Source organism: Musa acuminata, chromosome BXJ3-8 (genome assembly GCF_036884655.1).
Source record: "Musa acuminata AAA Group cultivar baxijiao chromosome BXJ3-8, Cavendish_Baxijiao_AAA, whole genome shotgun sequence".
Classification (NCBI taxonomy): domain Eukaryota; kingdom Viridiplantae; phylum Streptophyta; class Magnoliopsida; order Zingiberales; family Musaceae; genus Musa; species Musa acuminata.
This window is the reverse complement of record NC_088356.1, coordinates 29,795,843-29,823,551: the sequence shown is the minus strand read 5'-3', so window position 1 is coordinate 29,823,551 and position 27,709 is coordinate 29,795,843. Positions and strand designations below refer to the sequence as shown.

Genomic DNA, 27,709 nt, shown 5'->3' with positions numbered 1-27,709 from the left:
GTTAGTATGTTAATTAGGGTTAGGATTATGTGTTAATCCTATAACCCAAGTAGGGGCCAATTGGACCCGAGTTCGGACTGGTTTGGACCAAGTTTGGAGCCCAACCAGTGAGCTGATTTGGCCTAGGCGGTGGCACCGCCCAGCACCCGAGAGCTGGGTGGTGACACCTCCTGGGCTGGGCGGTTGCACCGTCCAGCACCCGAGCGCTGGGCGGTGGCACCGCCTGTTGAATCACGTATTTTGATGATGAAACTACTTGATATATGTTTATGATTTAATCTGCGTTTTGAGTGACGCAGGATGCTTTGATCAGGATGAGACAATTAAAGCAGGAAAATCATGTTGTGCCGAAGGAACATGTCAGAAGATTGGACGTCGGGCCGGTGGATCGGTCGACGTATCGACAGAAGGCTTCGGGCCGTGGACTCGGGCATCGGGCCAAGAAGAGCGGGTATTGTGCCAAGGATATCGGAGTTGCAGAGTCAACTGGCCGATTGGGCAATAGGCTGCAGGAAAGGACGATGCGCCGAAGAATCGGACGAAGCGTCGAGGGACCAATGATATGCCGGACAACTTGGTTAATTGCTTAGGATTAATTGTCTCGATCGAAGTTTTTGTTTTAAGTGTGCAGGATTAACTACGATGAAAGTTAGACAAGCAGCAGGAGTTGCGCCGGAGTCAAGTTCATGATCACATTGGGAGTTCGAGAGTTCGACGGAAGTTCGGACGGTCGTCGGAGGTTCTACGAGAACAGATCCGAGAAGTCCAGAAGCTTGCCAAGCGAAGCTCGTCGGAACTTGCCAAGTGGATCGTCGCAAAGTCCAGGAGTTTGCCGGAAGTCCGCAGGAGCATCACCGAGGGTTCATCGGATGATCGACGGAAGTTCGCCGGAAACTCGCCGGAAGAAGCGATTGACGCACCGAAGCAAAGCTGCAGAAATTGTCTTAGATCTAATCATAGTTAGCACGTTGATTAAGTTGGAAAATGGGAGGTGATCCCATTAGCTTAATCTTGGGGCAATTGGGCCCCTGAAAGACTGAAATTGGGACGAATGGAGCTAACCATTCGGACCCTGATTGCACCAGGAGGTGCAACCGCCTAGGCCAGGAGGTGGCACCGCCTGGGCTAAGCCTCCCAGTGAGACTAGGCGGTGCAACCTCCCCAGTCGGGAGGTGGCACCGCCTGAGCTCTGTCTTCGAGCAAGACTGGGCGGTGCAACCTCCCTGACAGAGAGGTGGCACCGCCTGAGCTCGGTCTTCGAGCTCTGCCAGGCGGTGCAACCTCTCCAGTCAGGAGGTGCAACCGCCTGATCCCGGAATTCCGGGATTTGATCGTTTTGAGCTCCAAATTTGAATTGGGTTGGGGCCTATAAATACCCCACCCATTCAGCACTGAGATAGCAAGAACTTACCCGAAATCTTGATCTTTTCAGTGGTTCTTAGAGCTCAAAACTGCTAGTTTTCCTCCTCCTTCTGTTCTTCAAGTTTGAGTTGTAAAGAGAGGAGAGAAAACATCTGTAAGGGTTGTCTCCTAAGCCCGTCAAAAGGAGTGAATCTGTAAGAAGGTAGTTGGCCTTCGCCTATTGAAGGAAGGCCTCTAGTTGACGTCGGTGACCTCGTCGGAGGAGGAAGCCAAAAGTGGAGTAGGTCAAGACTGACCGAACCACTCTAAATCTCTGGTTTGCGTTTATTTTGAGCACTTTATCATTACTGCAAACCTCCTTCATAACTACTGCTTTCTGCGCTTTTACGAACAAGTTCTAAGTGCTGTTCTTTCAGAATCTGCATTCAGACGTAAATCGGTGTTTTCGTACATTACAGTTTACGTTTACGTTTTAATTCTGCAAAACTGTCTTCTACGCCTTCACGAACAAGTTTTTAAGTGCTGATCTGTCCGAATCTGCTTTCAGACGTAAACCAGCGTTTTCGTACGATATTTACATCGCAGTTTACGTTTACGCCTTGATTCTGCAAAACTGTCTTCTGCGCTTTTATGAGTTTCTAAAGTTCAGATCCCTTTGAAACTGCGTCTAGACGTAAAATTGCGTTTAGACGTAAAACTGCTCAAACTGTGTAAAGACGTTTTAGACGTAAACTGAGTTTAGACGTAAATCTGCGTTTAGACGTAAAACTGCGTTTAGACGTAAATCTGCATTTAGACGTAAATCTGCATTTAGACGTAAATCTGAGTTTAGACGTAAATCTGCGTTTAGACGTAAAACTGCGTTTAGACGTAAATCTGCGTTTAGACGTAAAACTGTGTTTAGACGTAAATCTGCGTTTAGACGTAAACTGCGCTTAGACGCAATCTGCGCTTAGACGCAAACTGTGTTTAGACACAAACTGCGCTTAGACGCAATCTGCGCTTAGACGCAAACTGCACTTAGATACAAACTGAGAATTAGCTTTTGCATCATAATAGTTTTTATTGAACGAACGCAGCTTTTGGTTTTAATCGCTGTAAGATTTCCGCTGCACTAATTCACCCCCCCCCCCCTCTTAGTGCTCTCGATCCTAACACCGCCAGCATCGGGAACATAAGAGAATTCAAATTTTTGGAGCCCAAATTTGAATCCTCTTGAGGCCTATAAATACCCCTCAAGTCTCAACTGAGAATACAACTTTTTGAGCAGCAAGTGATTGAGAGAAAAGTCTTAGAAGAGTCTTTGCCTTTCTTGTTTTCAATTTGCTAGAGAGTTCTCCTCCTTCTTTCTTGAAAATTTGTAAGAGGTTGAACTGCTTGTAAAAGGTTGTAAGAGGGGTATTTGCCCTTCCATTTCAAGAGATTTGCTAGTGGAAGGTGGGAGCCTCATCGAAGAGGGGCCTCGCAAGTGGATGTAGGTCATTTGACTGAACCACTCTAAAATCGGTGTGATCTCTGGTTTGCATTTCATTATTGCTATTTACATTACTGCAAACCTTCTTACATGCTTTAGTTCCTTATTACCTTTGCTGTGCAACTTTAAGAATCCGCTTTCAAGTTAAGCTTTTCAAGTTCCGTTCTTATCGTACGAAAGATTTATCGAAACCAACGTTTTAATCCGCTGCACTAATTCACCCCCCCCCTCTTAGTGCCGCTCCGATCCTAACAGGAAGTCCACTTCGGGGTTCTTGATGATATTTATAGGGGGAGCAGTCTCTTGGCAATCTAAGTTACAGAATTATGTTGCTATATCAACTACAGAAGCAGAATACATAGCAATTACTAAAGCCTACAAGGAAGCTTTATGGATGAAAAAGTTTCTACATGAATTGGGCTTGAAATAGGAAAGATATACTGTTTATTGTGATAGTCAAAGCACCATTCACCTCTCTAAGAATTCAACATACAATTCTAGATCCAAGCATATTGATGTGAGATATCACTGGATTCATGATGTGCTTGAGATGAAAGAATTGCACTTAGAAAAGGTGCATACTAATGAGAATAGATTAGATATGTTGACAAAATCTTTGTCTAAGGAAAAACTTGAAGCATGTAGGCGAAAAGCGGGCTTAGTTCAGCCCAACATATGAACTAGAGGCGTAGAATTATTAGGTCCAACTGATATGTGGGCTTAGACAATTGGGCCTTTTGAACCAAAATCATTAATTAAAAGGCAAAAGAAAAGGGCAGCGAATGAGAGAGATCAGCATGCGCAGCGAGCGATGGCAGCGTAGAGAGAGAGAGAGAGAGAGAGAGAGAGAGAAAAGAGAATAGAGAGGGAAAGAATAAGACTTTGAGTTTTCTGCTTGACGATCAGTGGCCAAACGTTGTCAATTTTAGCCTAAATTTTATGCAAAAAATCCTTGCAGCAAGCTCTACAATCCTAATAGTGTTGATCTGTAGTTTATCCTGTCTGAAGTACTTTCCTGCTATACCCACTTTGTGAGTCATAGAATTCTTCTTTTGATGAGATACATCTTATGTGATGATGATATGCTATTCTCGAGCCAAATCTATGTTCTTGATGTTCTTGTGATCCTTTTGCTATTCTAGATATTGTAAATCTATTATCATTACTATTGATAGTGGAAGTCTGAGGTAGACCATGGTCCCGTGATTTTTCCCGCATTGGATTGTCCACATTAAAAATTTGGTCTCACTGTATGATTGATTTATTGCTCTACTATTTATGCTATTCTGGTTGATATTTACATTTTGATATCAAGTTGGTATTTTGATGAGGAACCCATTTTGATACACAAGGAGGGAAAAGAATTATTCCGCTTTAACAAGTTTTTCCCAATAGATTTTACGATCGCTTTCTAAAAATTGGGATTAAAAAATAATGGCAATACAAGAAACAAAGAACTTGAACCATTTTCCAATTGAAGAACTTATAGGGTCTTTAAAGACCTATGAAATGACGTACAATGCACGTAAAGAACTTGAGAACCACCTTCCAAAGAATAGGATGGATTTCGAACTTAGAACAATTGAAGACCACTCGAACATATGCTCAAGTGATGGTGAACTTGAACTCCTCACTATGAAATTTAAAAAATTCATGAAACAAAAATTAAAGAATAAAAAGAACGCAACTACTTGGTATGAACGCAAGAAGAGGGAACCACTTTGGAACAAATCGAGCTCATTCAAAGATGAGGAGAAAATCAACAAAGGCAAGGTTGCAAATTACGCCTCAATGGCATTCGATAATGAGATAATCAAAATGCCCTTAGTTTATTTCGAAATTACATGATGCTTTTAATGAGTTATTTTTAATTTAAAAAAATTATTTAATTTTTTTATTATATATTTAATAAATAAAAATATAAAAAATTAGGAATCATGCTTATCTAGTAATTTTGAAAATAATCTTAAAAATTACATATGTTATGATAAAGGAACAAAATGTTAGACTTAAATCATGCTAGATGTTTTAATGATAATGTGTATCTTAATGATTTTCGTATTATTGAAAACATCTTATGAAATCATGTTTGATGAAATAATGTAATGATGCATGATGATCATGCTTAATAAATTTATCTTTTGAAATTATGCATGATGATTTGAAGTAATGATTTTTTTTGGGTGATTTATGCCTTATTGATCTTTGTCGTAATAAATCTTACACTTTCCGCTTTAAACATGATACATGTTTTTATTTGACATAAATGAAATAAATCATATGAATTGAAACAACTAAAAAGAGGAAAACATTTTTCTTGAAAATTCTTTTTCTCTATCTTATTGATTTTGATGAATCTATTTGTATCATTTTTACGAATCTCTTGGACTTTGAAAATGATTTTGATGATTTAAATTTGAATAATTTTTTATCCAAATCATGATCTTGATTCCTTGATATTTACAAATTAATATTTACTTTGAATCAAGATTTTTCATTAATCATTCCCTTATGATTCTTCTTGGTATTTTATTTAAAGAAGAGATTTACTATATGAATCATGTCTTTTGTTATTTAAGTGGTCTTATCTTTTATGACATGATCTCTTTGTATTCATGGCTTATATGCCTTGAAATGATTGAAATATTTAAGTGGTCTAATCATAAGAGACACATCTAAAGGGGTTCAAACACGTTCTTCTCTTAAAAATTTTTGTGCCAATGCCGATTTTCTCTCCCAAATTGAACCTAAATGTATTGATGAAGCTATAAAAGATGATTCATGGATTATCACAATACAAGATGAGTTAAATCAATTTGAGAGAAATGAGGTGTGGAAGCTTGTTCCTAGGCCAAATGACCATTTAATTATTGGTACTAAATGAGTCTTTAGAAACAAGCAAGATGAATATGATATCGTGGTTAAAAACAAGGCTAGATTAGTGGCCAAAGGTTTCAACCAAGAAGAAGGTATCGATTACGAAGAAACATTCGCTCCTGTGGCTCGATTAGAAGCCATAAGGATGCTCTTTGCCTATGCTATTAGTAATAATTTTAAGTTGTTTCAAATGGATGTTAAAAGTGCTTTTCTAAATGGCTTTATTTCTGAAGAAGTTTATGTTGAACAACCTCCCGGATTTGAGAATAATAGTCTCCCTAATCATGTGTTTAAATTAACTAAAGCTCTCTATGGTTTAAAACAAGCCCCAAGGGCTAGGTATGAGAGACTTAGTTCATTTCTTATTGAAAATAATTTTTCTAAAGGCAAGGTCGATACTATATTGTTTATAAAAAATTTTGAAAATAATTTTCTCATTGTTCAAATTTATGTTGATGATATTATCTTCGGTTCTACGAACGAATCTCTTTGTGAATCTTTTACTAAAAGTATGAGCCTTGAATTTGAAATAAGTTTGATGGGAGAATTAACCTTCTTTTTAGGTTTACAAATCAAATAACTAAGTAATGGCACATTTATTAGTCAAACAAAATATGCTTTAGATTTGCTAAAAAGGTATAATATGGATAGTTCAAAAGCTATTAACACTCCTATGAGCACCTCCACTAAGTTAGAAATTGATGAAAGTGGAGAAAGCTTTGATCAAAAAACTTATAGGTGTATAATAGGAAGTTTACTTTACCTCACTACAACTAGACCGAATATTATGTTTAGTGTTGGACTTTGTGCTAGGTTTCAATCTAATCCTAATATATCTCATCTCAAAATAGTTAAAAGAATACTTAGATATCTTAAAGGAACTACAAATCTAGGATTATGATATCCAAAATCCGAGAATTTTGAGTCAATTACTTATGCTGATGCGGATTTTGCTAGATGTAGACTAGATAGAAAAAGTACATCAGGAACATGCGAATTTTAGGATATGCTCTTGCTTCATGGTCATCCAAGAAACAAAACTCAGTTAAACTATCAACAACCGAAACTAAGTATATTACAGCTAGTGCATGCTGTGCACAAGTTGTGTGGATGAAAAACACCTTAGAAGATTATAAAATTCATCTAAAAAATATTCCTATTAAATGTGACAACACAAGTGTAATATGTTTAACAAAGAATCTAATTTAACACTCTAGAACAAAATATATTGACACTAGGCATCACTTTATACGAGACCATGTCACTAATCATGATGTAATCTAGAGTTTATTAATATAAAACTTCAATTGGCCGATATTTTTACAAAACCTTTAAGTGAAGAACAATTTGATTTTATTAGAAGAGAATTAGGAATGTTGACTTTTCCAAATGCATGAATTTATTAAATCTCGTTTTCGGACTTTCTTGATTCTTTGATCATTCACTTAAATTCTATATTGAAAATTATGTGCATTGGTGCTATAAGTTGTTGAATATCGTATTTTGATGATGAAACCACTTGATATATGTTTATGATTTAATCTGGGTTTTGAGTGACGCAGGATGCTTCGATCAGGATGAGACAATTAAAGCAGGAAAATCATGTTGTGCCGGAGGAACATTGTTGAATCTCGGATTTTGATGATATAATCAATTGGTGGGTTAATTGATCTAATTCATATTATTGAGTTAAGTGTGCAGGATTAACTACGATAACCAGAAAACATAAAGCAAGGATACCGGAGTCGAGCTCGATGGACGTTTAAGAGACCGAAGAATCATCGGAGATGCTGCCGGAACCAACCGAGAAGAAATCGGGAACGTGTCAGAAGTTCGCCGAAGAAATCGTCGGAGGCTCGCGGAGATCACCGAGAAGGCTCGGTTACTCGATTAAAGTCATCACAAAGATTGGGAGCTTGCAGGGAGTCCGTCGGAAAAAGTTCGTCGGAAAGCTCGCCGGAACAAGACTCGACGTTCGCGGTTAAAAAACTTGCTTAGGATGTTTTTTTTGTGTTATGTAGTTCACCTGTAATTAGGATTAGGATTAAGAGATAATCCTATATCCTGGTTAGGGGCCAACTGGGCCCAAAGTCAGATTTGGTTTGGGCTAAAATTAAGCCAAACCAATGAATCGGAAAGCTAGGCGGTGGCACCGCCTGGCTGGGCGGTGGAACCTCCAGCACCGAGAACCCTAAGAGAATTCAAATTTTGAAGCCCAAATTTTGAATCCTCTTGAGGCCTATAAATACCCCTCAAATCTCAGCTGAGGTTACAACTTTTGAGAAGCATTTTGATTGAGAGAAAAGTCTTAGAAAGTCTTAGCAAGTCTTGTTTTCAATTTGCTAGAGAGTTCTCCTCCTCCTTTCTTATTGAAAATTTGTAATAGGTTGAGCTGCTTGTAAAAGGTTGTAAGAGGGGTGTTTACCCTTCCATTTCAAGAGATTTGCTAGTGGAAGGTGGGAGCCTCATCGAAGAGGGGCATCGCAAGTGGAGTAGGTCATTTGACCGAACCACTCTAAAAATCGGCGTAATCTCTGGTTTGCATTTTATTATTGTCATTTACATTACTGCAAATCTTCTTACTACTTTAGTTCCTTATTACCCTTGCTGTGCAACTTTAAGAATACGCTTTCAAGTTAAACTTTTCAAGTTCTGTTCTTATCGTACGAAAGATTTTGTTAAAATCGAAGTTTTAATCCGCTGCACTAATTCACCCCCCCCCCCCCCTCTTAGTGCCGCTCCGATCCTAACAAGTGGTATCAGAGCAAGGTTATCTCTCATATTTGGTTTAATACCCAAGAGAGATGGCTTACTCCGGCATGCAAGAGGGCCATTCTATTGTACGACAACCTTTGTTTAATGGGTCGGATTACACATATTGGAAGACTCGCATGAGAATCTTCCTCATTTCTATGGACTTTGAGCTTTGGTATATTGTCGAGAATGGATTTCAAAAATCTTCTCTTCCGATGAGCAAATGGGATGAATCGGAGAAGAAGGTTTTTGCTTTAAATGCAAATGCTATGAATGCCTTGTTTTGTGCACTAGACAAAAACGAATTTAATCGTGTTTCAATGTGTGATTCGGCTTTTGATATTTGGAGAACTCTTGAGGTCACTCATGAAGGCACTAGCCGAGTGAAAGAGTCCAAAATCAACATCCTTGTGCACTCTTACGAACTTTTCCGAATGAAACCAAGTGAGTCCATCGGAGACATGTACACCCGGTTTACGGATGTCATCAATGGACTCAAATCTCTTGGTAAAGATTTTACTAACTTTGAACTAGTAACTAAAATCTTAAGATCCCTCCCTAAAAGTTGGGATCCAAAAGTTACGGCCATTCAAGAGGCCAAAGACCTTAAAGCATTCCCTCTTGAAGAACTCATTGGGTCTCTAATGACCTACGAAATGACATGTCAAGCTCATGACGAGCTCGAGAACCCCCTTCCAAAGAACAGGAAGGATATGGCACTCAAATCACAAGAAGAACACTTGAAAGGAACATCAAGTGATGAGGACAGTGACAATGACATTGCACTTTTGACTCAAAAATTTAAAAAATATTTAAGAAAGAATAGATTTAAAAATAATACAAAAAATAAATTTGAACAAAAGAAGGACCAAGTGATTTGCTATGAATGCAAAAAACCGGGACACTATAAGAACGATTGTCCTCAAGCCAAAAAGAGAACATCAAAAAAGAAGGCATTAAAAGCAACGTGGGATGATTCAAGCGCATCCGAAGAAGAGGAGTCCAACACCGAGCAAGTTGCTCATTACGCGCTAATGGCGTTGGGAGAAGAGGTATGTGTTTTATTTAATGAAGATTTATCTTTTGAAGAACTATCTATTGCTTTTCATGAATTATTTGATGAATGTAGAACTGTTAGCAAGAAGTTAAGTATCTTAAAGAAAGAGCATGCTTTGCTACAAGATAAGTTTGATAGTCTTCAAACTCCTCCATGCTCTAAGTGTGAGCACTTAGAAGCAATAAAAAATGAAAATTTGCTTCTTAAGGAAACCTTAAACAAGTTTAAGGTTGGTAGCAAAGGATTAGATATGATCCTTGCACACAAGGGTCACATCGCAAATAGAAATGGAATTGGATTTGTAAAAGGATTACATCAAAATCCTACCACTTTCATAAAAGGACCTACATTACATTTTTCCTCTTATATGAAATGCAACTTTTGTTGCAAATCCGGACATATTACCTACAAATGCCCATTTAGAAAAATTAGTTCACAAAAATTAATATAGGTTCCTAAAGGAACTATAAAGAATTTAATCATAAAAAACAAAGTTAGTGGGTCAATTTTTGAGGCACCCAAAATCAAATGGGTACCTAAAAATCATCCTCTTTTGTAGACAAACCCACAAGCTAGGAGCAAGAGATGGTATCTCGATAGTGGATGCTCAAGACATATGACTGGAGATCCATCTCATTTCTCTATGCTCACTAGCAAAGAAGAAGGGTACGTTACCTTCGGAGACAACAACAAGGGCAAAATCATTGGCAAGGGAACTATTGGTAACAAATTTAATTTTTCCATTGATGATGTCTTACTAGTTGATGGATTGAAACATAATCTCTTGAGTATTAGTCAACTATGCGATAAAGGTTACATCGTTAGATTTGAATCAAATATGTGCATTATTGAAAAACCAAATCATAACATGACTATGATTGCTTTAAAACAAAATAATGTCTATACCATCAATCTTGATGAACTAAGTAATGAAATGTGCTTCTCCGCCGTAAATGATAATGCTTGGCTTTGGCATAGGAGATTAGGCCATGCAAGCATGAAAACAATATCTAAGATCTCATCTCAAGAATTAGTACGAGGAATTCTAAATATAAAGTTTATTAAGGACAAAGTATGCGATGCATGTCAACTAGGCAAACAAATAAAAACAAGCTTCAAACCAAAAAATCAAATTAGCACTACTAGACCATTACAATTGATCCATTTGGACTTATTTGGACCAATTGATACAACAAGTCTAGGTGGAAGCAAATATGCTTTTGTGATTGTGGATGACTACTCTAGATACACTTGGACCTATTTCTTAGCTCACAAAAGTGATTGCTTCAAGTGTTTCTCTAAATTTTGTAAACTCACTCAAAACGAAAAAGGCTTCATGATTTCATCAATTCGGAGTGATCACGGTGGTGAATTCCAAAATCGTGACTTTCAAAATTTTTGCAAAAGTAATGGGTACAATCACAACTTCTCAACTCCAAGAAATCCTCAACAAAATGGAGTAGTTGAAAGGAAAAATAGAAACCTACAAGAAATGGCAAGAACTATGTTGAATGAACATAGTTTAACTAAGTACTTTTGGGCCGAAGCCGTAAATACGGCTTGCTACATCATGAATAGAGTCCTAATAAGACCATCCTTATCCAAAACTCCCTATGAATTATGGAATAACAAAAAACCAAACATCTCCTATTTTAAAGTTTTTGGTTGTAAATGCTTTATTTTAAATGAAAGGGATGCTTTAGGAAAATTTGATGCTAAATCCGATGAAGGCATCTTTCTTGGTTACTCTTCCGTTTCTAAAGCTTTTCGGGTTTTTAATAAAAGAACTTTAGTAATTGAAGAGTCTATTCATGTAGTTTTTAATGAAATTTCTGATTTAAAGAAAAATGATTTTGATGATGATCTTGGTTTTGATAATTTGAATTTAAATGAACCCTCTCCTCAAAATAGCCATTTGAATGCATCTTCTTCCGAAATTTCTTTACCAAAAGAATGGAAGTATGTAGATGCTTATCCAAAAGAGCAAATTATAGGAGATACATCAAAAGGGGTTCAAACTCGTTCTTCTTTCAAAAATTTCTGTGCTAACGCCGCTTTCCTTTCTCAAATTGAACCTAAATGCATTGACGAAGCCTTAAAAGGTGATTTTAGGGTCATTGCAATGCAAGAAAAATTGAACCAATTTGAGAGGAATGAGGTATGGAAGCTTGTTCCTAGACCAAGTGACCACTTATTCATAGGTACTAAGTGGGTCTTTAGAAACAAGCAAGTCGAAAATGGTATCGTGGTTAGAAACAAGGCTAGATTAGTGGCCAAAGGTTTCAACCAAGAAGAAGGTATCGATTACGAAGAAACCTTCGCTCCCGTGGCTCGATTAGAAGCCATAAGGATGCTCCTTGCCTATGCTAGTAGTAATAATTTTAAACTATTTGAAATGGATGTTAAAAGTGCTTTCTTGAATGGTTTTATTTCCGAAGAAGTATTTGTCGAACAACCTCCCGGATTTGAAAATTCTCTTCTTCCTAATCATGTATTCAAATTGACTAAAGCTCTCTATGGCTTAAAACAAGCTCCTAGAGCTTGGTATGAAAGGCTTAGTTCCTTTCTTATTTTAAATAATTTTACCAAAGGCAAGGTTGATACTACATTGTTTATTAAACATTTTGAAAATAATTTTCTTATTGTGCAAATTTATGTTGACGATATTGTGTTTGGCTCTTCGGATGAATCACTATGTTAATCATTTGCCAAATGTATGAGTCTTGAATTTGAAATGAGTTTAATGGGTGAATTAACTTTCTTTTTGGGATTACAAATCAAACAACTTAGTGATGGTATATTTCTTAACCAATCTAAATATACATTAGAATTGTTAAAACGATTTAACATGGATAATTCAAAAGCAATAAACACCCCTATGAGTACTGCGACTAAGTTAGATATGGATGAAAATGGTGAAAGTTTCGATCAAAAAACATATAGGGGAATGATAGGTAGTCTACTCTACCTCACTGCGACTAGACCGAATATTATGTTTAGTGTAGGACTTTGCGCTAGGTTTCAATCTAATCCTAAATTATCTCATCTTAAGAGTGTTAAAAGAATATTTAGGTATCTTAAAGGAACTCCAAATTTAGGATTGTGGTATCCAAAATTTGAAAAATTCGATCTAATAGCTTATGCAGATGCCGATTTTGGCGGATGCAGGATAGATAGAAAAAGTACATCCGGAACATGCCAATTTTTAGGACATGCACTTGTTTCTTGGACTTCCAAGAAACAAAATTCAGTTGCACTATCTACGGCGGAAGCCGAATACATTGCTGCAAGTGCATGTTGTGCACAAGTAATTTGGATGAAAAATATATTAGAAGACTATGGAATTCACCTTGAAAATATTCCCATAAAATGCAATAATACTAGTGCCATATGCCTTACTAAAAATCAAATTCAGCACTCTAGAACTAAGCACATCGACGTTAGGCATCATTTCATACGCAATCATGTTCTTAACAATGATGTTGTTCTAGAATTCATTGACACAAAGCATCAATTAGCAGATATATTTACAAAAGCTTTGAATGAAGACCAATTTGAATTCATCCGAAGGGAATTAGGCATGCTAAATTGTCCCTAAAATGAACTTCACAAAAAGGACTCGTTCTTTTCCCTTCGTTTATGAATTTGAATTCTTCCTTCTTCTTCAATTCAAAATGATCCATTAAAGTATAAATTATGATCTTGAGGGAAGAAGCTAAACAAAAGGAAGGAAGAAAATTTTTTTTCTTTCCTCCGCGTGATGCCAGCGGTGGCACCGCCAGATCCGGCGGTTGCACCGACTGGCGCTCGGGCGCCAGGCGGTGACACTGACCAGTTTGGCGGTGACACCGACCGAGTCACCCTTTTAACCCGAGGGGTTAGGGCCGGCGGTGACACCGCCCCCAACCCGAAGAAAGACCTCTCCAAAACCCTCTCCCATTCCCTCTAACCCTCATTCTAACTCTTAGAAACATTGGAGAAGGATTCTTGGTGGTCCAAGCTTTCCATCTCTCAACATAATCTCCACAAGGTAACACTTGAAATCCCTCCTTTCTTTTCTCTTTCTCTTGCTTATTTTTCACAATTTCATCATCATCTTGTCTAGAAAATGGCTCCAAAGAGATCAAAAGGAATAAGGATTGAAGGAGATTCATATAACCATGACCTTTTTAGATCAAAAGAGGTAGCCCTTAGCTTTCCAAAATTTGAAACACGATGTGTCCATAAGGGAAAATACGTTGATTTGGATGAACTAGAGGACTTAGATCCCATTAAGTGGTTTGCTCAACTAGAAGCTCTACCTCTACTACAAATAGATGAACCAATCTATCCACGGTTAGTGAGATTGTTCTATGCCAACCTATATGAAGACAATGATAGCCTAAGCACTTACATTCTAGGAACACCCATTAGAATTTTTGACAGCACCATTTGTGAGCTAATTGGCATAACTGAAAAAGATAGGGGATGCTATTTTAAAGGTAAATGGGACGTCAAAAAAATAGGAGCAACCTATTCCGAAGCCGTGAAAACAATTTTTGCAAATCCAAACCTTGACTTCCTACCCAAGAGCTATGAACACTTAATGCCTTTCAACTCTAAAATTCTTCATCACATTATCACAAGCATCATATTCCCCAAACAATTTCATCTTGACGAAGTAAGTCAATTAGAGATAGGAACCATGTATTGGATTATGACCAGTCAGCATAATTGTTTTGGGTACTTGATTCGCCAACACATGCAGGAAATTATGACTAAAGATACTATATTGCCATATGGGAGGTTAATCACTAGAATTCTTCATGCCTATGACATTTGCATTCCACCCGATGAAGAATCTATTCAAAATGATCGATATAACATAATAAATAAAAACCTGCTGAAAAAACTTAGGTGCACTTTTAGCAATGGCATATGGGTTAGGCAGCCTAGAAGGACGGATCCAATTCCTACACCAATAGAACAACCTGAAACACCAATTCTTATGGGAAGTGAATCTCCTCCTCCTAGTCCCTTTGGAGCAGCACCTTCAGCTCCTGTTTCCTCCTCTGAAGATATCATTATGGCAGAGCTATCTCAGATCAAATCACAGCAAGAACAAATTCAGAATCAACAAGTTGAAATTTTGAAGACACTACGACAGATGAATGAAAAAATAGATATCATGTATCAGCACTGTGGATTACCTCCTAAGGATTAAATTGATGTATCTTTTTATTCTGTCCTGTTTGCTTTTAAAAACAAGTTCATGTTTGTCATCGATTGTACGATAACTGATCTTTCCTTTAGATAACTACTGTCTTAATCTGCATAGATGTTGATGTCTTTTGGATAAACTATTTCTGGCAAATTTGAATGATGAACTTTGATAAATGCTAAACCTTTTTCTATGATCATCAATTAGCTGGCTTGTCTCTTTTTGTTGATGACAAAGGGGGAGAAGTGATGACTACGATAGCATGGCTAATATGAATTACAAAAACTTGTGTGATATGAATGTCTTATATGACTTGCAAATCCTTGAAAATATCACAAGATTGATATCATGAAATTTATATTGAAAATCTTTATCTTCTGTCGTAGCAAAATTCGTCCCGTATCATTTAACTTATGATTTTCATCGAAGTTTCGTACTTACTATTGTTTAATGAGGATAACGATAAAGTTCTACGATTAGAACTTATCGGGTTATGCTTGAATCCAATGGGATGGAATTCAAGTGTTTTTTATCTTCTCATAATATGGCATATAGATAGGGGAAGTTATGTTTAACTCCGTCATCAATTGATTGTCATCATCAAAAAGGGGGAGATTGTTGAATCTCGGATTTTGATGATATAATCAATTGGTGGGTTAATTGATCTAATCCATATTATTGAGTTAAGTGTGCAGGATTAACTACGATAACCAGAAAACATAAAGCAAGGATACCGGAGTCGAGCTCGATGGACGTTTAAGAGACCGAAGAATCATCGGAGATGCTGCCGGAACCATCCGAGAAGAAATCGGGAACGTGTCGGAAGTTCGCCGAAGAAATCGTCGGAGGCTCGCGGAGATCACCGAGAAGGCTCGGCTACTCGTTAAAAGTCATCACAAAGATTGGGAGCTTGCAGGGAGTCCGTCGGAAGAAGTTCGTCGGAAAGCTCGCCGGAACAAGACTCGACGTTCGCGGTTGAAAATTTGCTTATGATGTTTTTGTGTTATGTAGTTCACTTGTAATAAGGATTAGGATTAAGAGATAATCCTATATCCTGGTTAGGGGCCAACTGGGCCCAAAGTCAGATTTGGTTTGGGCTAAAATTAAGCCAAACCAATGAATCGGAGAGCCAGGCGGTGGCACCGCCTGGTTGGGCGGTGAAACCGCCCAGCACCCGAGAGCTGGGCGGTGACACCTCCTTGGCTGGGCGGTTGCACCGTCCAGCACCCGAGCGCTGGGCGGTGGCACCGCCTGGCTGGGCGGTGGAACCTCCAGCACCGGGAACCCTAAGAGAATTCAAATTTTGAAACCCAAAATTTGAATCCTCTTGAGGCCTATAAATACCCCTCAAATCTCAGCTGAGGTTACAACTTTGGAGAAGCATTTATGATTGAGAGAAAAGTCTTAGAAAGTCTTAGCAAGTCTTATTTTCAATTTGCTAGAGAGTTCTCCTCCTCCTTTCTTATTGAAAATTTGTAAGAGGTTGAGCTGCTTGTAAAAGGTTGTAAGAGGGGTGTTTACCCTTCCATTTCAAGAGACTTGCTAGTGGAAAGTGGGAGCCTCATCGAAGACGGGCCTCGCAAGTGGAGTAGATCATTTGACCGAACCACTCTAAAAATCGGCGTAATCTCTGGTTTGCTTTTTATTATTGTCATTTACATTACTGCAAATCTTCTTACTGCTTTAGTTCCTCATTACTCTTGCTGCGCAACTTTAAGAATACGCCTTCAAGTTAAATTTCTCAAGTTTCGTTCTTAACGTACGAAAGATTATGATTAAAATCGAAGTTTTAATCCACTGCACTAATTCACCCCCCCCCCCTCTTAGTGCCGCTCCGATCCTAACAAGTACTACTCTCGCCCAAGCACGCTTAACTTCGGAGATCTGATGGGATCCGGTGCTTTAGTGCTGGTATGATCGCACTCGCTTTGTTTGCGTCGTCCCTCGCCTTTGTGCACGTCGCTGACGGCGTATGGAGCCTCTAAACCTGTCGAACGATCTCGGAATCGCCATTGTCGGATCTCGGAATCGCCATTACCGGACACGGCAAGCGCGCGCCGAAACCATCGGGACTTTGTCGAACGAACTCGGAATCGCTATTGCGACCCCATTCCGGAAACCTCTCTCCGAGCTCCACGAGACTGACAGCGTAGCGATCACGGCAAATTCCGAGGCCCAAAACCATCGCCTCGGAGGACGACGGGAGAGGTTTTGGTTGCTCGGGGCGCAAAAAGGAGTGCAACATGACGTCTTCCCAGGGGGTCACCCATCCTAGTACTACTCTCGCCCAAGCACGCTTAACTTCGGAGTTCTGATGGGATCCGGTGCTTTAGTGCTGGTATGATCGCACTCGCTTTGTTTGCGTCGTCCCTCGCCTTTGTGCACGTCACGGACGGCGTATGGAGCCTCTAAACCTGTCGAACGATCTCGGAATCGCCATTACCGGACACGGCAAGTGCGCGCCGAAACCATCGGGACTTTGTCGAACGAACTCGGAATCGCTATTGCGACCCCATTCCGGAAACCTCTCTCCGAGCCCGACGAGACTGACTGCGTAGCGGTCACGGCAAATTCCGAGGCCCAAAACCATCGCCTCGGTGGTCGACGGGAGAGGTTTTGGTCGCTCGGGGCGCAAAAAGGAATGCAACATGAGGACTTCCCAGGGGGTCACCCATCCTAGTACTACTCTCGCCCAAGCATACTTAACTTCGGAGTTCTGATGGGATTCGGTGCTTTAGTGCTGGTATGATCGCACTCGCTTTGTTTACGTCATCCCTCGCCTTTGTGCACGTCGCGGACGGTGTATGGAGCCTCTAAACCTGTCGAACGATCTCGGAATCGCCATTGTCGGACACGGCAAGCGCGTGCCGAAACCATCGGGACTTTGTCGAACGAACTCGGAATCGCTATTGCGACCCCATTCCGGAAACCTCTCTCCGAGCCCCACGAGAATGACTGTGTAGCGGTCACAGCAAATTTCGAGGCCCAAAACCATCGCCTCGGAGGTCGACGGGAGAGGTTTTGGTCGCTCGGGGCGCAAAAAGGAGTCAACATGAGGACTTCCCAGGGTGTCACCCATCCTAGTACTACTCTCGCCCAAGCACGCTTAACTTCGGAGTTCTGATGGGATTCGGTGCTTTAGTGCTGGTATGATCGCACTCGCTTTGTTTGCGTCGTCCCTCGCCTTTGTGCATGTCACGGACGGCGTATGGAGCCTCTAAACCTGTCGAACGATATCGGAATCGCCATTGTCGGATCTCGGAATCGCCATTACCGGACACGGCAAGCGCGCGCCGAAACCATCGGGACATTGTCGAACGAACTCGGAGTCGCTATTGCGACCCCATTCCGGAAACCTCTCTCCGAGCCCTACGAGACTGACAGCGTAGCGGTCACAGCAAATTCCGAGGCCCAAAACCATCCCCTCGGAGGTCGACAGGAGAGGTTTTGGTCACTCGGGGCGCAAAAAGGAGTGCGACACGAGGACTTCCCAGGGGGTCACACATCCTAGTACTACTCTCGCCCAAGCACGCTTAACTTCGGAGTTCTGATGGGATCCGGTGTTTTAGTGCTGGTATGATCGCACTCGCATTGTTTGCGTCGTCCCTCACCTTTGCGCACGTCGCGAAAGGCGTATAGAGCCTCTAAACCTCTCGACCGATCTCGTAATCGCCATTACCGGAAACGGCAAGCGCGCGCCGAAACCATTAGGACTTTGTCGAACGAACTCGGAATCGCTATTGCGACCCCATTCCGGAAACGTCTCTCCGAGCCCCACGAGACTGACTGCGTAGCGGTCACGGCAAATTCTGAGGCCCAAAACCATCGCCTCGGAGGTCGACGAGAGAGGTTTTGGTCGCTCGGGGCGCAAAAAGGAGTGCAACACGAGGACTTCCTAGGGGGCCACCCATCCTAGTACTACTCTCGCCCAAGCACGTTTAACTTCGGAGTTCTGATGGGATCCGATGCTTTAGTGCTGGTATGATCGCACTCGCTTTGTTTGCATCGTCCCTCGCCTTTGTGCACGTCGAGGACGGCGTATGGAGCCTCTAAACCTCTCGAACGATCTCAGAATCGCCATTGTCGGATCTCAGAATTGCCATTACCGGACACGGCAAGCGCGGGCCGAAACCATCGGGACTTTGTCGAACGAACTCGGAATCGCTATTGCGACCCCATTCCGGAAACCTCTCTCCGAGCCCCACGAGACTGACTGCGTAGCGGTCACGGCAAATTCCGAGGCCCAAAACCATCGCTTCGGAGGTCGACGGGAGAGGTTTTGGTCGTTCGGGGCGCAAAAAGGAGTGCAACATGAAGACTTCCCAAGGCATCACCCATCCTAGTACTACTCTCGCCTAAGCACGCTTAACTTCGGAGTTCTGATGGGATCCGGTGCTTTAGTGCTAGTATGATCGCACTAGCTTTATTTGCGTCGTCCCTCGCCTTTGTGCACGTCGAGGACGGCGTATGGAGCCTCTAAACCTCTCGAACGATCTCAGAATCGCCATTGTCAGATCTCGGAATCGCCATTACCGGACACGGCAAGCGCGCGCCGAAACCATCGGGACTTTGTCGAACGAACTCGGAATCGCTATTGCGACCCCATTCCGGAAACCTCTCTCCGAGCCCCACGAGACTGACTGCGTAGCGGTCACGGCAAATTCCGAGGCCCAAAACCATCGCTTCGGAGGTCGACGGGAGAGGTTTTGGTCGCTCGGGGCACAAAAAGGAGTGCAACATGAAGACTTCCCAGGGCGTCACCCATCCTAGTACTACTCTCGCCCAAGCACGCTTAACTTCGGAGTTCTGATGGGATCCGGTGCTTTAGTGCTGGTGTGATCGCACTCGCTTTGTTTGCGTCGTCCCTCGCCTTTGTGCACGTCGCGGACGGCGTATGGAGCCGCTAAACCTGTCGAACGATCTCGGAATCGCCATTGTCGGATCTCGGAATCGCCATTAACGGACAGGGCAAGCGCGCGCCGAAACCATCGGGACTTTGTCGAACGAACTCGGAATCGCTATTGCGACCCCATTCCGGAAACCTCTCTCCGAGCCCCACGAGACTGACTGCGTAGCGGTCACGGCAAATTCCGAGACCCAAAACCATCGCTTCGGAGGTCGACGGGAGAGGTTTTGGTCGTTCGGGGCGCAAAAAGGAGTGCAACATGAAGACTTCCCAGGGCGTCACCCATCCTAGTACTACTCTCGCCTAAGCACGCTTAACTTCGGAGTTCTGATGGGATCCGGTGCTTTAGTGCTAGTATGATCGCACTAGCTTTATTTGCGTCGTCCCTCGCCTTTGTGCACGTCGAGGACGGCGTATGGAGCCTCTAAACCTCTCGAACGATCTCAGAATCGCCATTGTCAGATCTCGGAATCGCCATTACCGGACACGGCAAGCGCGCGCCGAAACCATCGGGACTTTGTCGAACGAACTCGGAATCGCTATTGCGACCCCATTCCGGAAACCTCTCTCCGAGCCCCACGAGACTGACTGCGTAGCGGTCACGGCAAATTCCGAGGCCCAAAACCATCGCTTCGGAGGTCGACGGGAGAGGTTTTGGTCGCTCGGGGCACAAAAAGGAGTGCAACATGAAGACTTCCCAGGGCGTCACCCATCCTAGTACTACTCTCGCCCAGGCACGCTTAACTTCGGAGTTCTGATGGGATCCGGTGCTTTAGTGCTGGAGTGATCGCACTCGCTTTGTTTGCGTCGTCCCTCGCCTTTGTGCACGTCGCGGACGGCGTATGGAGCCGCTAAACCTGTCGAACGATCTCGGAATCGCCATTGTCGGATCTCGGAATCGCCATTACCGGATAGGGCAAGCGCGCGCCGAAACCATCGGGACTTTGTCGAACGAACTCGGAATCGCTATTGCGACCCCATTCCGGAAACCTCTCTCCGAGCCCCACGAGACTGACTGCGTAGCGGTCACGGCAAATTCCGAGGCCCAAAACCATCGCCTCGGAGGTCGACGGGAGAGGTTTTGGTCGTTCGGGGCGCAAAAAGGAGTGCAACATGAAGACTTCCCAGGGCGTCACCCATCCTAGTACTACTCTCGCCCAAGCACGCTTAACTTCGGAGTTCTGATGGGATCCGGTGCTTTAGTGCTAGTATGATCGCACTAGCTTTATTTGCGTCGTCCCTCGCCTTTGTGCACGTCGAGGACGGCGTATGGAGCCTCTAAACCTCTCGAACGATCTTAGAATCGCCATTGTCAGATCTCGGAATCGCCATTACCGGACACGGCAAGCGCGCGCCGAAACCATCGGGACTTTGTCGAACGAACTCGGAATCGCTATTGCGACCCCATTCCGGAAACCTCTCTCCGAACCCCACGAGACTGACTGCGTATCGGTCACGGCAAATTCCGAGGCCCAAAACCATCGCTTCGGAGGTCGACGGGAGAGGTTTTGGTCGCTCGGGGCACAAAAAGGAGTGCAACATGAAGACTTCCCAGGGCGTCACCCATCCTAGTACTACTCTCGCCCAAGCACGCTTAACTTCGGAGTTCTGATGGGATCCGGTGCTTTAGTGCTGGTGTGATCGCACTCGCTTTGTTTCCGTCGTCCCTCGCCTTTGTGCACGTCGCGGACGGCGTATGGAGCCGCTAAACCTGTCGAACGATCTCGGAATTGCCATTGTCGGATCTCGGAATCGCCATTACCGGACACGGCAAGCGCGCGCCGAAACCATCGGGACTTTGTCGAACGAATTTGGAATCGCTATTGCGACCCCATTCTGGAAACCTCGCTCCGAGCCCCACGAGACTGACTGCGTAGCGGTCACGGCAAATTCCGAGGCCCAAAACCATCGCCTCGGAGGTCGACGGGAGAGGTTTTGGTCGTTCGGGGCGCAAAAAGGAGTGCAACATGAAGACTTCCCAGGGCGTCACCCATCCTAGTACTACTCTCGCCCAAGCACGCTTAACTTCGGAGTTCTGATGGGATCCGGTGCTTTAGTGCTAGTATGATCGCACTAGCTTTATTTGCGTCGTCCCTCGCCTTTGTGCACGTCGAGGACGGCGTATGGAGCCTCTAAACCTCTCGAACGATCTCAGAATCGCCATTGTCAGATCTCGGAATCGCCATTACCGGACACGGCAAGCGCGCGCCGAAACCATCGAGACTTTGTCGAACGAACTTGGAATCGCTATTGCGACCCCATTCCGGAAACCTCTCTCCGAGCCCCACGAGACTGACTGCGTAGCGGTCACGGCAAATTCCGAGGCCCAAAACCATCGCTTCGGAGGTCGACGGGAGAGGTTTTGGTCGCTCGGGGCACAAAAAGGAGTGCAACATGAAGACTTCCCAGGGCGTCACCCATCCTAGTACTACTCTCGCCCAAGCACGCTTAACTTCGGAGTTCTGATGGGATCCGGTGCTTTAGTGCTGGTGTGATCGCACTCGCTTTGTTTGCGTCGTCCCTCGCCTTTGTGCACGTCGCGGACGGCGTATGGAGCCGCTAAACCTGTCGAACGATCTCGGAATCGCCATTGTCGGATCTCGGAATCGCCATTAACGGACAGGGCAAGCGCGCGCCGAAACCATCGGGACTTTGTCGAACGAACTCGGAATCGCTATTGCGACCCCATTCCGGAAACCTCTCTCCGAGCCCCACGAGACTGACTGCGTAGCGGTCACGGCAAATTCCGAGGCCCAAAACCATCGCTTCGGAGGTCGACGGGAGAGGTTTTGGTCGCTCGGGGCACAAAAAGGAGTGCAACATGAAGACTTCCCAGGGCGTCACCCATCCTAGTACTACTCTCGCCCAAGCACGCTTAACTTCGGAGTTCTGATGGGATCCGGTGCTTTAGTGCTGGTGTGATCGCACTCGCTTTGTTTGCGTCGTACCTCGCCTTTGTGCACGTCGCGGACGGCGTATGGAGCCGCTAAACCTGTCGAACGATCTCGGAATCGCCATTGTCGGATCTCGGAATCGCCATTAACGGACAGGGCAAGCGCGCGTCGAAACCATCGGGACTTTGTCGAACGAACTCGGAATCGCTATTGCGACCCCATTCCGGAAACCTCTCTCCGAGCCCCACGAGACTGACAGCGTAGCGGTCACGGCAAATTCCGAGGCCCAAAACCATCGCTTCGGAGGTCGACGGGAGAGGTTTTGGTCGTTCGGGGCGCAAAAAGGAGTGCAACATGAAGACTTCCCAGGGCGTCACCCATCCTAGTACTACTCTCGCCTAAGCACGCTTAACTTCGGAGTTCTGATGGGATCCGGTGCTTTAGTGCTAGTATAATCGCACTAGCTTTATTTGCGTCGTCCCTCGCCTTTGTGCACGTCGAGGACGGCGTATGGAGCCTCTAAACCTCTCGAACGATCTCAGAATCGCCATTGTCAGATCTCGGAATCGCCATTACCGGACACGGCAAGCGCGCGCCGAAACCATCGGGACTTTGTCGAACGAACTCGGAATCGCTATTGCGACCCCATTCCGGAAACCTCTCTCCGAGCCCCACGAGACTGACTGCGTAGCGGTCACGGCAAATTCCGAGGCCCAAAACCATCGCTTCGGAGGTCGACGGGAGAGGTTTTGGTCGCTCGGGGCACAAAAAGGAGTGCAACATGAAGACTTCCCAGGGCGTCACCCATCCTAGTACTACTCTCGCCCAAGCACGCTTAACTTCGGAGTTCTGATGGGATCCGGTGCTTTAGTGCTGGAGTGATCGCACTCGCTTTGTTTGCGTCGTCCCTCGCCTTTGTGCACGTCGCGGACGGCGTATGGAGCCGCTAAACCTGTCGAACGATCTCGGAATCGCCATTGTCGGATCTCGGAATCGCCATTACCGGATAGGGCAAGCGCGCGCCGAAACCATCGGGACTTTGTCGAACGAACTCGGAATCGCTATTGCGACCCCATTCCGGAAACCTCTCTCCGAGCCCCACGAGACTGACTGCGTAGCGGTCACGGCAAATTCCGAGGCCCAAAACCATCGTCTCGGAGGTCGACGGGAGAGGTTTTGGTCGTTCGGGGCGCAAAAAGGAGTGCAACATGAAGACTTCCCAGGGCGTCACCCATCCTAGTACTACTCTCGCCCAAGCACGCTTAACTTCGGAGTTCTGATGGGATCCGGTGCTTTAGTGCTAGTATGATCGCACTAGCTTTATTTGCGTCGTCCCTCGCCTTTGTGCACGTCGAGGACGGCGTATGGAGCCTCTAAGCCTCTCGAACGATCTCAGAATCGCCATTGTCAGATCTCGGAATCGCCATTACCGGACACGGCAAGCGCGCGCCGAAACCATCGGGACTTTGTCGAACGAACTCGGAATCGCTATTGCGACCCCATTCCGGAAACCTCTCTCCGAACCCCACGAGACTGACTGCGTATCGGTCACGGCAAATTCCGAGGCCCAAAACCATCGCTTCGGAGGTCGACGGGAGAGGTTTTGGTCGCTCAGGGCACAAAAAGGAGTGCAACATGAAGACTTCCCAGGGCATCACCCATCCTAGTACTACTCTCGCCCAAGCACGCTTAACTTCGGAGTTCTGATGGGATCCGGTGCTTTAGTGCTGGTGTGATCGCACTCGCTTTGTTTCCGTCGTCCCTCGCCTTTGTGCACGTCGCGGACGGCGTATGGAGCCGCTAAACCTGTCGAACGATCTCGGAATTGCCATTGTCGGATCTCGGAATCGCCATTACCGGACACGGCAAGCGCGCGCCGAAACCATCGGGACTTTGTCGAACGAATTTGGAATCGCTATTGCGACCCCATTCTGGAAACCTCGCTCCGAGCCCCACGAGACTGACTGCGTAGCGGTCACGGCAAATTCCGAGGCCCAAAACCATCGCCTCGGAGGTCGACGGGAGAGGTTTTGGTCGTTCGGGGCGCAAAAAGGAGTGCAACATGAAGACTTCCCAGGGCGTCACCCATCCTAGTACTACTCTCGCCCAAGCACGCTTAACTTCGGAGTTCTGATGGGATCCGGTGCTTTAGTGCTAGTATGATCGCACTAGCTTTATTTGCGTCGTCCCTCGCCTTTGTGCACGTCGAGGACGGCGTATGGAGCCTCTAAACCTCTCGAACGATCTCAGAATCGCCATTGTCAGATCTCGGAATCGCCATTACCGGACACGGCAAGCGCGCGCCGAAACCATCGAGACTTTGTCGAACGAACTCGGAATCGCTATTGCGACCCCATTCCGGAAACCTCTCTCCGAGCCCCACGAGACTGACTGCGTAGCGGTCACGGCAAATTCCGAGGCCCAAAACCATCGCTTCGAAGGTCGACGGGAGAGGTTTTGGTCGCTCGGGGCACAAAAAGGAGTGCAACATGAAGACTTCCCAGGGCGTCACCCATCCTAGTACTACTCTCGCCCAAACACGCTTAACTTCAGAGTTCTGATGGGATCCGATGCTTTAGTGCTGGTATGATCGCACTCGCTTTGTTTGCGTCGTCCCTCGCCTTTGTGCATGTCGCGGACGGCGTATGGAGCCTCTAAACCTGTCGAACGATCTCGGAATCGCCATTGTCGGATCTCGGAATCGCCATTACCGGACACGGCAAGCGCGCGCCGAAACCATCGGGACTTTGTCGAACGAACTCGGAATCGCTATTGCGACCCCATTCCGGAAACCTCTCTCCGAGCCCCACGAGACTGACTGCGTAGCGGTCACGGCAAATTCCGAGGCCCAAATCCATCGCTTCGGAGGTCGACGGGAGAGGTTTTGGTCGCTCGGGGCACAAAAAGGAGTGCAACATGAAGACTTCCCAGGGCGTCACCCATCCTAGTACTACTCTCGCCCAAACACGCTTAACTTCAGAGTTCTGATGGGATCCGATGCTTTAGTGCTGGTATGATCGCACTCGCTTTGTTTGCGTCGTCCCTCGCCTTTGTGCACGTCGCGGACGGCGTACGGAGCCTCTAAACCTCTCGAACGATCTCGGAATCGCCATTGTCGGATCTCGGAATCGCCATTACCGGACACGGCAAGCGCGCGCCGAAACCATCGTGACTTTGTCGAACGAACTCGGAATCGCTATTGCGACCCCATTCCGGAAACCTCTCTCCGAGCCCCACGAGACTGACTGCGTAGCGTTCACGGCAAATTCTGAGGCCCAAAACCATCGCCTCGGAGGTCGACGGGAGAGGTTTTGGTCGCTCGGGGCACAAAAAGGAGTGCCACATGAAGACTTCCCAGGGCGTCACCCATCCTAGTACTACTCTCGCCCAAGCACGCTTAACTTCGGAGTTCTGATGGGATCCGGTGCTTTAGTGCTGGTATGATCGCACTCGCTTTGTTTGCGTCGTCCCTCGCCTTTGTGCATGTCGCGGACGGCGTATGGTGCCTCTAAACCTGTCGAACGATCTCGGAATCGCCATTACCGGACACGGCAAGCGCGCGCCGAAACCATCGGGACTTTGTCGAACGAACTCGGAATCGCTATTGCGACCCCATTCCGGAAACCTCTCTCCGAGCCCCACGAGGCTGACTGCGTAGCGGTCACGGCAAATTCCGAGGCCCAAAACCATCGCCTCGGAGGTCGACGGGAGAGGTTTTGGTCGCTCGCGGCACAAAAAGGATTGCAACACGAGGACTTCCCAGGGGGTCACCCATCCTAGTACTACTCTCGCCCAAGCACGCTTAACTTCGGAGTTCTGATGGGATCCGGTGCTTTAGTGCTGGTATGATCGCATTGGCTTTGTTTGCGTCGTCCCTCGCCTTTGTGCACGTCGCGGACGGCGTACGGAGCCTCTAAACCTGTCGAACGATCTCGGAATCGCCATTGTCGGATCTCGGAATCGCCATTAACGGACACGGCAAGCGCGCGCCGAAACCATCGGGACTTTGTCGAACGAACTCGGAATCGCTATTGCGACCCCATTCCGGAAACCTCGCTCCGAGCCCCACGAGACTGACTGCGTAGCGTTCACGGCAAATTCCGAAGCCCAAAACCATCGTCTCGGAGGTCGACGGGAGAGGTTTTGGTGGCTCGGGGCGCAAAAAGGAGTGCAACACGAGGACTTCCCAGGGGGTCACCCATCCTAGTACTACTCTCGCCCATGCACGCTTAACTTCGGAGTTCTGATGGGATCCGATGCTTTAGTGCTGGTATGATCGCAATCGCTTTGTCTTTGTCGTCCCTCGCCTTTGTGCACGTCGAGGACGGCGTATGGAGCCTCTAAACCTCTCGAACGATCTCAGAATTGCCATTGTCGGATCTCGGAATCGCCATTACCGGACACGGCAAGCGCGCGCCGAAACCATCGGGACTTTGTCGAACGAATTTGGAATCGCTATTGCGACCCCATTCTGGAAACCTCGCTCCGAGCCCCACGAGACTGACTGCGTAGCGGTCACGACAAATTCCGAGGCCCAAAACCATCGCCTCGGAGGTCGATGGGAGAGGTTTTGGTCGCTCGCGGCACAAAAAGGATTGCAACACGAGGACTTCCCAGGGGGTCACCCATCCTAGTACTACTCTCGCCCAAGCACGCTTAACTTCGGAGTTCTGATGGGATCCGGTGCTTTAGTGCTGGTATGATCGCATTGGCTTTGTTTGCGTCGTCCCTCGCCTTTGTGCACGTCGCGGACGGCGTACGGAGCCTCTAAACCTGTCGAACGATCTCGGAATCGCCATTGTCGGATCTCGGAATCGCCATTAACGGACACGGCAAGCGCACGCCGAAACCATCGGGACTTTGTCGAACGAACTCGGAATCGCTATTGCGACCCCATTCCGGAAACCTCGCTCCGAGCCCCACGAGACTGACTGCGTAGCGGTCACGGCAAATTCCGAAGCCCAAAACCATCGTCTCGGAGGTCGACGGGAGAGGTTTTGGTGGCTCGGGGCGCAAAAAGGAGTGCAACACGAGGACTTCCCAGGGGGTCACCCATCCTAGTACTACTCTCGCCCATGCACGCTTAACTTCGGAGTTCTGATGGGATCCGATGCTTTAGTGCTGGTATGATCGCAATGGCTTTGTCTTTGTTGTCCCTCGCCTTTGTGCACGTCGAGGACGGCGT

At 45.4% G+C, this 27,709-nt stretch overlaps 26 non-coding genes across 26 annotated transcripts; all 26 read right to left on the bottom strand.

The window, feature by feature from the left end:
* Window positions 1-16,957: 16,957 nt before the first annotated feature.
* Window positions 16,958-17,076, bottom strand: LOC135647388 (5S ribosomal RNA). The gene has a single exon (XR_010500127.1). It is a non-coding gene; the product is annotated as a 5S ribosomal RNA (ribosomal RNA).
* Window positions 17,077-17,362: 286 nt separating this feature from the next.
* On the bottom strand, window positions 17,363-17,481 carry LOC135647644 (5S ribosomal RNA). The gene has a single exon (XR_010500378.1). It is a non-coding gene; the product is annotated as a 5S ribosomal RNA (ribosomal RNA).
* A 286-nt stretch (window positions 17,482-17,767) lies between these two features.
* Window positions 17,768-17,885, bottom strand: LOC135647753 (5S ribosomal RNA). Its single transcript, XR_010500481.1, has one exon. It is a non-coding gene; the product is annotated as a 5S ribosomal RNA (ribosomal RNA).
* Window positions 17,886-18,193: 308 nt separating this feature from the next.
* Window positions 18,194-18,312, bottom strand: LOC135647057 (5S ribosomal RNA). The gene has a single exon (XR_010499802.1). It is a non-coding gene; the product is annotated as a 5S ribosomal RNA (ribosomal RNA).
* Window positions 18,313-18,598: 286 nt separating this feature from the next.
* Window positions 18,599-18,717, bottom strand: LOC135647404 (5S ribosomal RNA). The gene has a single exon (XR_010500143.1). It is a non-coding gene; the product is annotated as a 5S ribosomal RNA (ribosomal RNA).
* A 308-nt stretch (window positions 18,718-19,025) lies between these two features.
* LOC135647710 (5S ribosomal RNA) lies at window positions 19,026-19,144 on the bottom strand. The gene has a single exon (XR_010500441.1). It is a non-coding gene; the product is annotated as a 5S ribosomal RNA (ribosomal RNA).
* A 308-nt stretch (window positions 19,145-19,452) lies between these two features.
* On the bottom strand, window positions 19,453-19,571 carry LOC135647627 (5S ribosomal RNA). The gene has a single exon (XR_010500361.1). It is a non-coding gene; the product is annotated as a 5S ribosomal RNA (ribosomal RNA).
* Window positions 19,572-19,879: 308 nt separating this feature from the next.
* Window positions 19,880-19,998, bottom strand: LOC135647652 (5S ribosomal RNA). Its single transcript, XR_010500386.1, has one exon. It is a non-coding gene; the product is annotated as a 5S ribosomal RNA (ribosomal RNA).
* A 308-nt stretch (window positions 19,999-20,306) lies between these two features.
* On the bottom strand, window positions 20,307-20,425 carry LOC135647690 (5S ribosomal RNA). The gene has a single exon (XR_010500422.1). It is a non-coding gene; the product is annotated as a 5S ribosomal RNA (ribosomal RNA).
* A 308-nt stretch (window positions 20,426-20,733) lies between these two features.
* LOC135647677 (5S ribosomal RNA) lies at window positions 20,734-20,852 on the bottom strand. Its single transcript, XR_010500410.1, has one exon. It is a non-coding gene; the product is annotated as a 5S ribosomal RNA (ribosomal RNA).
* Window positions 20,853-21,160: 308 nt separating this feature from the next.
* LOC135647626 (5S ribosomal RNA) lies at window positions 21,161-21,279 on the bottom strand. The gene has a single exon (XR_010500360.1). It is a non-coding gene; the product is annotated as a 5S ribosomal RNA (ribosomal RNA).
* Window positions 21,280-21,587: 308 nt separating this feature from the next.
* LOC135647676 (5S ribosomal RNA) lies at window positions 21,588-21,706 on the bottom strand. The gene has a single exon (XR_010500409.1). It is a non-coding gene; the product is annotated as a 5S ribosomal RNA (ribosomal RNA).
* A 308-nt stretch (window positions 21,707-22,014) lies between these two features.
* LOC135647625 (5S ribosomal RNA) lies at window positions 22,015-22,133 on the bottom strand. The gene has a single exon (XR_010500359.1). It is a non-coding gene; the product is annotated as a 5S ribosomal RNA (ribosomal RNA).
* Window positions 22,134-22,441: 308 nt separating this feature from the next.
* Window positions 22,442-22,560, bottom strand: LOC135647624 (5S ribosomal RNA). Its single transcript, XR_010500358.1, has one exon. It is a non-coding gene; the product is annotated as a 5S ribosomal RNA (ribosomal RNA).
* Window positions 22,561-22,868: 308 nt separating this feature from the next.
* On the bottom strand, window positions 22,869-22,987 carry LOC135647682 (5S ribosomal RNA). Its single transcript, XR_010500415.1, has one exon. It is a non-coding gene; the product is annotated as a 5S ribosomal RNA (ribosomal RNA).
* Window positions 22,988-23,295: 308 nt separating this feature from the next.
* LOC135647673 (5S ribosomal RNA) lies at window positions 23,296-23,414 on the bottom strand. Its single transcript, XR_010500406.1, has one exon. It is a non-coding gene; the product is annotated as a 5S ribosomal RNA (ribosomal RNA).
* Window positions 23,415-23,722: 308 nt separating this feature from the next.
* Window positions 23,723-23,841, bottom strand: LOC135647675 (5S ribosomal RNA). The gene has a single exon (XR_010500408.1). It is a non-coding gene; the product is annotated as a 5S ribosomal RNA (ribosomal RNA).
* Window positions 23,842-24,149: 308 nt separating this feature from the next.
* Window positions 24,150-24,268, bottom strand: LOC135647681 (5S ribosomal RNA). Its single transcript, XR_010500414.1, has one exon. It is a non-coding gene; the product is annotated as a 5S ribosomal RNA (ribosomal RNA).
* A 308-nt stretch (window positions 24,269-24,576) lies between these two features.
* LOC135647674 (5S ribosomal RNA) lies at window positions 24,577-24,695 on the bottom strand. Its single transcript, XR_010500407.1, has one exon. It is a non-coding gene; the product is annotated as a 5S ribosomal RNA (ribosomal RNA).
* Window positions 24,696-25,003: 308 nt separating this feature from the next.
* On the bottom strand, window positions 25,004-25,122 carry LOC135647719 (5S ribosomal RNA). The gene has a single exon (XR_010500449.1). It is a non-coding gene; the product is annotated as a 5S ribosomal RNA (ribosomal RNA).
* Window positions 25,123-25,430: 308 nt separating this feature from the next.
* Window positions 25,431-25,549, bottom strand: LOC135647718 (5S ribosomal RNA). Its single transcript, XR_010500448.1, has one exon. It is a non-coding gene; the product is annotated as a 5S ribosomal RNA (ribosomal RNA).
* Window positions 25,550-25,857: 308 nt separating this feature from the next.
* LOC135647651 (5S ribosomal RNA) lies at window positions 25,858-25,976 on the bottom strand. The gene has a single exon (XR_010500385.1). It is a non-coding gene; the product is annotated as a 5S ribosomal RNA (ribosomal RNA).
* A 286-nt stretch (window positions 25,977-26,262) lies between these two features.
* Window positions 26,263-26,381, bottom strand: LOC135647141 (5S ribosomal RNA). The gene has a single exon (XR_010499884.1). It is a non-coding gene; the product is annotated as a 5S ribosomal RNA (ribosomal RNA).
* A 308-nt stretch (window positions 26,382-26,689) lies between these two features.
* LOC135647249 (5S ribosomal RNA) lies at window positions 26,690-26,808 on the bottom strand. Its single transcript, XR_010499991.1, has one exon. It is a non-coding gene; the product is annotated as a 5S ribosomal RNA (ribosomal RNA).
* Window positions 26,809-27,116: 308 nt separating this feature from the next.
* On the bottom strand, window positions 27,117-27,235 carry LOC135647140 (5S ribosomal RNA). Its single transcript, XR_010499883.1, has one exon. It is a non-coding gene; the product is annotated as a 5S ribosomal RNA (ribosomal RNA).
* A 308-nt stretch (window positions 27,236-27,543) lies between these two features.
* LOC135647491 (5S ribosomal RNA) lies at window positions 27,544-27,662 on the bottom strand. The gene has a single exon (XR_010500228.1). It is a non-coding gene; the product is annotated as a 5S ribosomal RNA (ribosomal RNA).
* Between the last annotated feature and the right edge of the window lie 47 nt (window positions 27,663-27,709).